Here is a 9,736-nt window from a genome sequence, read left to right as displayed (position 1 = left end):
AGAAGAAGAAGAAGAAGAAGAAGAAGGAAGAAGAAGAGGAAGAAGAAGGGTAGAAAAGAGGAAGAAGAAGAGGAAGAGAATAGAAGGAAGTAGAAGAAGAAGAAGAAGAGTAAGAGAAGAAGAAGAAAGAAGAAGAAGAAGAAGAAGAAAAGAAGAAGAGGAAGAAAAGAGGAAGAAGAAGAGGTAGAAGAAGAGAAGAAGAAAGAAGAGGAAGTAGAGGAAGTAGAAGAAGAAGAAAAGAGGAGGAAGAAGAAGAAGAAGAAAAGAAGAAGAATAAGAATAAGAAGAGAAGAAGAAGAGGAAGAAAAGAAGAAGAAGAAGAAGAAGAAATGAAGAAGAAAGAAGAGGAGGAAGAAGAAGAAGGAGGTAGAAGAAGAGGTAGAAGAAGAAGAAGAAGAGGAAGAAGGAAGAAAGGGGAAGAAGAAGAGAAGAAGAAGAAGAAGAAGAAAAGAATGAAGGAGGAAGAGGAAGAAGAAGAAGAAGAAGAAGAAGAAGAAAAGAGGAAGAGGACGAAGAAGAAGAAGAAGAAGAGAAGAATAGAAGAAGAAGAAGAAGAAGAATAAGAAGAAAGAGAAGAAAGAAGAAGAAGAAGAAGAAGAAAAGAAGAGAAGAAGAAGAGGAAGAAGAAAAAGGGAAGAAGAAAAAAAGAAGAAGAAAAGAAGAAGAAGAAGAAGAGAGGGAGGGGAGGATGAGGAAGAGGAGGAAGAGGAGGGGGAAAAGAAGAAGGAGGGGGAGGGGAGAATAAGAGGAGGAGGAGAAAAGGAAGAAGGAGTGAGGAGAGGGAGGGGAGGAGGAGGAGAAAAAGAAAAAAGAAAGGAGAGGAGGGAGGTGATTAAGGAGAAGGTAGGAAATGAGGAGGAGAGGGGAGGAAAAGGAGAAGAAAGGAGGATGATTGAGGAGGAGAGGACATCAGAAAAGAAACTAAGAACTAAGAAAGAGAAGAAAAGAATAAGAATGAAGAAGAGAAGAAGAAGGAAGAAGAAAACACAAAAACTCCCGTGAATTTTAACAGCTAAAGACTTGTCTGAAGTTTTCCCGTTTTACGTAAAGCTGTGACCCTTTTCATCAATAGAAATCCTCAAAGACAGAGATTCTCAAAGTAAAGAAATTAATTATGAGTGTTTACGAGTGCTACAAAGAAGTTTAGAGATTGGAATTAGGATTGTCAAAGAATTGAATAATTGTTAACAAGTAACAAGATTTTGTGGTCTGCTAATGTTTCTCTTGACCACACTAATATTTTTTTATAAGTTTCTATTTCTTATTAAGCCAGAACATTTGAAGAATTGACATATTTAATAACAGTTGGATAAATGGAACAGCATTCAAGGGGTATCAAATAATAAGTTCAAGTTTTCACTGCAGAATATAGTAAATGGTAATAAGAAGACTGCCTTTAATTATTGAGGAGAAATTAAGAGGAAAGAATGAGAATGTCTGTTACAAAACTGACTTCAAATGGTTCCTCAGGTCGTTCGAGGCAATCAAGGAGAAACATGAGAATATTTCGCACAGCATTGAATGACAAAGCTCCATAGAGTACCATAAGCTTTTCTGTAAAGAAATGTAGAAGAGGGTGAGTGACTGTCTCATGCAACGGAGCATCAAAGCTCCGTATAACCTTCTGGATGATTCTGCCAAGGGTTCAATTGACCCCATGGAGCTTTTGTGAAGACTCAGCCAGACTATTTGGTGGGAAGATCTTAGCTCAGTCAATTTGATTGGTTAAACCATGTTCACGTAGGCATGAAAGCCTTTTCTAATGGCAATGGTCAGCCATGGTCCTGAACTAGGTATTCACAGACACACTTCAATAATCTGATTATGATTCTTTTACTTTTGAATCCTTTTATTTTAATGACTCAATCAGAAGAATGGTAAGGGACTTGTGAACTACTTCAATGCCTCTGAGACAGGTGGGAGAAAGAGGGAATAAGAAAAAGTAAAGAAAGTAACTTCAAAGTACTTGTAATGTATTCAAGGTATGTACAATCAGAAGCTTAGCAAGAGAAATGGATTTTCCCACACCACCGCCGACCAATCCCAAGCATAGGTTCGACAAGTCACAATATTGCCCTTGCTCAAACAAGCTTGTCAGTTAAAGTGGCTTTTCCCTTTGGCAGTTAAGAAACTTGTTGCAATATCTGTATAGTTGATGATAGATGTCAGCACGCCGAGCATTTTATCCGTCCTTGCGTTCTCAGTTCAAATTCCACCAAGGTTGACTTTGCCTTTCACTCCTTTGGGGTCGATAAAATAATTACCAAAGTTAGAGCACTGGGTAGGTGGGGGGGGAAGGTGAAATCGATTTAACCACTCCCCTGAAATTGCTGGCCTTGTGCCAAAATTTGAAACCATTATATTATTACAACATAATACTACCTTGTAAATGGGAGGATGCAGGGTTGACAGAACAGCCACAAATATAATTCCAGGACTTACCATCATGGAAAGAGGTAATGTGTAGTTTGTAGAACTGGCTTCCCAGGATATTACTGGTATCTATCACATCGCTACAAAGCACCTTGACCGAGTGGAATCGAACCCGGAGTCATATGCTTACGACAAAATCTTTTTGAGCCAATCAGCAATATCTGCAAGGAATATATTTTACAAGAATATGCGGAGAGGCAAAATTCTATGATTTTCGGGATTCATAAAAAAGATAACTTGTAGAAATTTTTTATGCAAAACTATTTTATGGTCGGATAACAAAGGTGGTTGCAAGAGTTCTCTCCCCTGCACTTGCTAAAGTTTTGCTTTTGCTCTTAATAATAATGAAATTATTGTATACAGTGCTCAGGTGCACCACAACTTGTGAAAAGTGCATATAAAGTATATGCAGTAATGTACAAATATCTGGGAAGTGAACAGTGTATTAGTCAGATACATGCTTGCTTGTGTGTATGGAGGGGAGAAAATCAGGTGTAGTGTTGGCGGATCTCAGGAAGCATGGAAGTTTTGAAGGATGCAGTGCTCCGACAACTAACAACTGATGCTGGCAGTTTGTTCCATGCTTCAGCAACTCTCAGCGTGAAAAAATGCTTCGATAAAATGCTTCCCTTCTTCGCGGGGTCGATAGAATAAAGTGTCACTCGAAAACTTTCCAGTCATATTTCAATTCTAGAAACAATCCAAAATATTTAATATTTTCGTTATAGTTCCGAAGGCGGACCAAATGTTTTGTGACATTTTTTTTCCCCGACTCATTTACGCTCTCAGTTCAATCATCATTCATCATTGTTCGACCGTGGTCGAGACAATGGAATTTACCATGCTACGCCAGACTTCACGGTCCATCATGGCATTACGGAGGTCCTGTTGCTGGATACCTGTATCCCTGGAGATTACATCAGGGTAGGAGAGTGTGCGCCCTCTGGTATTGCGAGTAGATGGCTTCCAGAGGAGAAGAGTAGAAATTACCTCTTTTTCAGCTTTACAACAATGTCCAGCAAACTGGACTCTCCTACCTTTCACAAGAGATGACACAGGTGGTAGTTTTCCATATATTTGCATTTTGGGAAACTCAGTTCAAATTGCGCCGAAGTCAACTTGCCTTCCATTCTTTCGTGGTCGATAAAATAAGAACCAGCTGAGCATCGCACGGATCCATGAAATCGGCTTCCTTCCCCCCCACCCGCACCCTCTAACATTGCTGGCTTTGTGCTGAAACTGGAAAGATTTTACAACATAGAGGTTGCACATCGACCTTCTTAACCACGTAACCATGCAGATTATTCAAATATACATTCTATAAATAACAGACTATGTTGATAAAACAGAAGAAACATTTCGTTAACCAACCATAAAAACGAAAATCAACCTCACTTGATTCTGCAAAAGTGGGTAAATAATAAGGAAAAAAGGAAAGAATGACCAGAATAGATTATGTTTAGCGAAATGGTAGAAGGGTGTAAGGGAGATAACTCTAATACAACTCTTAGAACTCTTAACTGAATTGAATTATTTCCTATTTCTTGTGTGGCTGGGAAGTAGACGTCTCTCCACATATGCCACACCTGCACGATTTAAGACTAAATTTGTTCGGCTGATGCCTCTCAATGCATCATGGTCCCTGCCAAACATGTAAAATACATTACAGTCGCAGTCTCCGAATTTATATTAGTACAAATACTATTTACAATATTCAAAACAAAAAAGTCGCAGAACCCTCACGTCTCTTTTACGGACAATCTCTGCCTAATTAATTCTAATTAAAACATTAAATGAAATTTTCAACTTTTAACATTTTTTAATTCTCTTCTTACACGAAATGCAAGCTTCCTATTTTATTTTATATGTGTGTGTGTGTGTGTGTGTGTGTAGTGTAAGAGTTTCTTCAGCTTTGTCTAAACCGAGAAGAGATTCTCTCATTAAATGACACAAAAAGTTGATTTAGCAAGTGAATAATTTTTTAATTGATGAATAGCATTTATATTTTTAAAATAAACTCGTTCGATTTTCAGTGGCTTTGCTGATAGCAAAATGATGATTTTTAAATTTCAAAGTAAGTTCATGTGACTTGAATCATGGGTCCGCAAGTTGTTTACAACTTTTTCCTCTTTGATTCAACTGAAACATTTACGGCGGAGGCTTTCAATTCCATCTAAACTTTGTGTATCAGGTCATCCCATAAGTTCTGTCCGATTTTACCTTTTTTTTTAATTGATTGAAGTTTAATAGTATTCTAGAATGTCTAATGGAATTAAAAATTATTTTTATGCATTTGTGTACATTTAAACTAATTAAATATTACTTTACAGAATAATAGAATTAAAATTTCTTTGATTAAAACCCTTTTTAACATGGAAATATCCAAAGAGCATTTAAGGCACATAATGCTTTATGAGTGAAAAAAAGGAAACTCTGCAACCGAAGCGACTCGAAATATATACTCAGTTTATGGGAAAGACCGCTTGAATGAAAGAACTTGCAGAAGATGGTTTGCAAAATTCAGAAGTGGAGATTTCAGCCTTGAAGATGAAGATCGAACAGGACTTCCAGTTGAGTTTGATGATAAGTGCCTTGAGACATTACTTGAAGAAAATCCTGCGTTATCAGTTGAAGAATTGGCAATAAAGCTTAGTTCAAACCATACAACTGTTCATTGTCATCTTCAATAACTTGGAAAGGTTCCTAAACTTGGAAAATAGGTGCCTCATGAATTGTCCGAAAGCAACTGCAAATCCCCAGTTGACATCTGCTCTTCTCTCCATTCTCGCGAACTCATTTCACCCTCTTTGGATAGACTTGTGACTGGTGACAAAAAACGGATCTTCTATCGAAATGTTAAATGTCATAAACAGTGGCTTGGTAAAAGGGAAAAGGCTCAACCACAACCGAGAAGGGAACTTTATGGGGAAAAGGTTCTTCTCTCTATCAGGTGAGATTGCAAAGGAGTAATTCACTTTGAATTGTTACCACCTAATGCAACAATCAATGCTCCAGTCTACTGTCAGTAATTAGAGCGTTTGAACCAAGCTTTGAAGAAGAAAAGACCCGCTTTAGTGAATAGGAAAGGAGTGATGTTTGATCAGGACAATGCGCGACCCCACACTGCAAAGATCACATCACACAGAAGATCGAAGAGCTTGGTTGGGAAAAACTTCCTCATCCACATAATTTTATTACAATAATTTTTCAAAAAATCGCCTAATCTCATGGAACTTAAGAAGTTTTTTTAGAAAGCCATAGGGTTCCTCGGAAGCTGCTTTGAGAAACCCGGCATTACGATAATGTAAACCGATTCCAGCACTTGACTGGTACTTTAATTTATCGACCCTGTATATATGAAATCTAAAGGTGATCTTGGCGGAATTTGAACTCAGAAGAAGAGTGTAGTCGATTAAATCTACTCCAGTCCTTGACTAGTACTATATTTCCTTGATCCCAGGAGGATGAACAGCAAACTTGACCTCTACAAGAATTGAACTCAGAATGTAAAGGAACCTAACTAGATAACGTAATGTATTTTATTCAATGCTCACTGATTCTGCCAATCGTCCTGTAATAAAATATCGAGACTTTAATGTTTTGTTTTAGCTCTGTCTCCTATCTTGTGCACCAAGAAATTGCCGGAAAATGTTCAATACTTTTTATAACAATTATGTCTTTCGTTTTATTTACCCTGGTGTCGCTAAGCAACGGGGAAATATGACGTCAATTGCGAAGAGTGTTGAAACGAAGATTATTATTTTTGCTACTAAAGAAAGCAGTGTCTTCGTGATGTGTTCCATGTCTTGTTGCCATGACGATGGGATGTATTTGTCGACGATACTGTTACTACAAAATCGAAAAGCCAAGTTCGATCTCAGACACCTCATGAGATGAACAAAACGAAATTTTCTGTCAACGTATGTACTGACACTCTCCCATGTCTATATATTATAGATCATGCGTCCCTGTAGCCTTCTTCTTGCAACCTTCTGGCAGTAAATTCCGGCTGTCAAGGTGCTCGCACATGCTTTCTGATGTAAGCATGCTTTCTAATGCTTTCTAATAGTAAGCAAGTGATTCGTTTATAGTTGCTAGCTGTATTACCTTAGCTTTTATCTTTCATAATGAGTATTGTCCTCCCTCTAGTCATCCAATCTGGTTTTATTCCTCCATTAAGACAATCCTGAAGTTGCTCCCTCAGCCTCCCATGTAAACTACTAAATTTGTTTTCACCATTACCCTGAACTAAATCTGAGTTCTGGGCCTTTCCTATTCGACATTTTTTCTAACACTTTACTCGTTAGTCTTAGATCTGGTTGCTTTTCACTCACTCCTTCTTTCCTCACTTTCTTTAACCATACTGCATCTCCATCATGATTGACTGGCTTATACCAAATATTACTCCATAACTTTCTAGCTTCTTCTGCATTAGGTTTCTCACATTCAGTAATTCGTTCTCCATTATTTATTTGGTTATAAAATCTGTCTCAAATAATCAATTCTATTGATACTGATCTATTCTTTTCTGATATCTGGAAAACTTACCTGCTACTGCTATAATACGCTGTTTCAACTCTTCTATGACTGTCCCAAATCCTTTCTATTTCTCTAAGTATCTTTTCTCAAGGGAAGATTTGAATCTTGTATTTTCTATCTTGTTCGGTTTCCAGGCTTCTAGTCTACTCAGATCTTGTTTTAAAGTCTTCACATTATTTTGTAATCTTTCCCTGTGAAATACCTAATCTTCTAGTAACTATTACCCCTCCTGCATCGATCAATAAGTTGGTGTCTGTGATATTTTTAGTATCTATCCTACTGATAACAAAATCTGCTTTCCTACTCATTTCTAACATCTTCCTTCTGTTGGTGTCTTTTAATGTTGGCAATCTTTTTCTTACTTCTTTACACATTACTTCCTGCAACTCATCCAAAATCTTTTCATCTTCCTCACTTAAACCACTTAAATCCTTGGTGCCAGTTGTCCTTTCCTTATTGGTAGTGCTGTTATTATTTTTTCTTTAGGTTCTTCTTTGGTTTCAGGTGTATCTCTTGTTTGTCTTTCCTACTGCCTGGTCTTTCTTTTCCAGTTCCCTTCTGATCTCTTCAACCTCCAATTCCGTCATCCACTTTCTCTCCTAATAGCATTTGCTTGATCTACAAGACTCTGCTCAGTCACTTTAAACATATCCTTCTTCTTCTTCTTCTTCTTCTTCTTATTATTATTATTATTATTATTATTATTATTATTATATTATTATTATTATTATTATTATTATTATTATAGCATTTGCACAGCTTCTAACGCTAGAGATCTACTACAGTGTCAGCTGTTCACTAACAGTGAACTAAGGTAACACCTTATTTTTCGAGCACCTTCCGGAGTATTCAAGCGGTTCCAAGCAGTGCTGTTTTCTGCAAGTGCGCCACCCTTAATGCGGTCCCTATTTGTTCCATATTATTATTATTATATTATTATTATTATTATTATTATTACCATTATGCTTTCTGTTCTTTTTGTTTACTTTCTACCTTCTTTCTTCTTTCCCTTTTATGTGAAATTTTGTCAAACACAAGCAGAAAAAACCCCCACGACTCTCCCTCGTCGTTCTCCACCTCCTCCTTTTTTCTCCTTTCTCCTCCCACGTCAGCCATCCATCCTCCATCCTCCACCTCCATCCTCTCATCTTTTCGTTTAATTGATCGACAGGTTTACAAGAAAGCAAATAAATTCAAAGTCCGTAATGAAACCCTGTAATGGCTTTCACAGTAAGAGCTTCTTCAATGAATGAAGCTGTGTGGAGGAGCTAATATGAGCAAACAAGGGTTGTTGTTTAAGATTTTGTCGGATCTGATCAAACAAACCCATATATCAAAAGATATTCCCACAATGACCATCCCGTCTATTTGAGTTTCTCACAAACAGTATATCCAGTGTCACAATACTTAAATGTGATTTCCTTATTTGAATCTATAACATGAAGAAGAATTAGCTGTTACTTCTAGCATCTTTAATGACCACACACAGGCCGCCGTGTCGTTGTTGTTTGGTAAATGGTGGATGCGGAAGAGACAGCTGCAATTGGCACCGAGCAAACATCATATCGTTTTACCATATTTAACGACTGGAAGCTGTTCAAACACAAAACACACTGCAACAAAGATGCATTTATTCCAATATTTCAAGGGTTCAATAATAACAATTTAGCAAAACGATAAGGAGGGGACGACGCTGGTGGTGGGGATGGAGCCTTTATGAATCTATGGCCTTATGTGTGTCACTGCGTGGGTTTGCAGGTCAGTACACATACACATACATACCTCTCTCTCTCTCTCTCTCTCTCTCTCTCTCTCTCTCTTCCGCTCTGCACACATACACACACACACATTCATACATATACATACCTATCACTCTTTCTCTCTCTTTCTCTCTCTCTTTTTCTCTCTTTCTCTCTCTCTTTTTCTCTCTCTCTCTCTCACTCTTTCCCCCTCTCTCTTTTTCTCTCTCTCTTTTTCTCTCTCTCTTTTTCTCTCTCTCTCTCTTTCTCTCTCTCTCTCTTTCCCCCTTTCTCTTTTTCTCTCTCTCTTTTTTTCTCTCTTTGTCTCTCTCTCTTTTTCTCTCTCTCTCTTTCTCTCTCTCTTTCTCTCTCTCTTTCCTCCTTTCTCTTTTTCTCTCTCTTTCTCTCTCTCTCTCTCTATCTCTCTCTCTGCACACACACACACACATACACACACATACATATACAGGGTATTCAGGCTAAATTTTCTATATCGCCTTTCTTTGAAGAACAGCTTGAAGTATCAGAGAACAGTCAACAGTGTTGAAGGGCATAAAAGCTTAAAGCTGAGGTTGAGAACAAGTTATCTGAGGTGGAGGACTGGGAGCCATTGGGGAGAAGAGTTGTATGTGTCCTGAGGATTCGTGCAGGGTGTCAAGATGCTGACACCATGACTGCTGCTGTTGGTGTTGAGCGAAGCGGTCTTCGTCCCAGTCTGTAGTGGGAGAAGTCCGAAACGTGGTCCTTTGCTATTCGTAAGACCCACAGAAGAGAAAGCAGGTCAACCCCCAACACCGAGAGCATCGACGGATGGATGAATGCGCACCCAACTCAGCGGTTGTGTAGGAAGTTGGGAACAAGAAACAGGAAGAAAGAGTGAGAGAAAGTTGGGGCGAAAGAGTACAGCAGGGATGGCCACCACCCCATGCCGGAGCCTCGTGGAGCTTTAGGTGTTGTCGCTCAATAAACACACACAACGCCCGGTCTGGGAATCGAAACCGCAATCCTCCGACCGCGAGTCTGCT

Source organism: Octopus sinensis, linkage group LG11 (genome assembly GCF_006345805.1).
Source record: "Octopus sinensis linkage group LG11, ASM634580v1, whole genome shotgun sequence".
NCBI lineage: Eukaryota > Metazoa > Mollusca > Cephalopoda > Octopoda > Octopodidae > Octopus > Octopus sinensis.
This window is presented reverse-complemented; position numbering follows the sequence as displayed.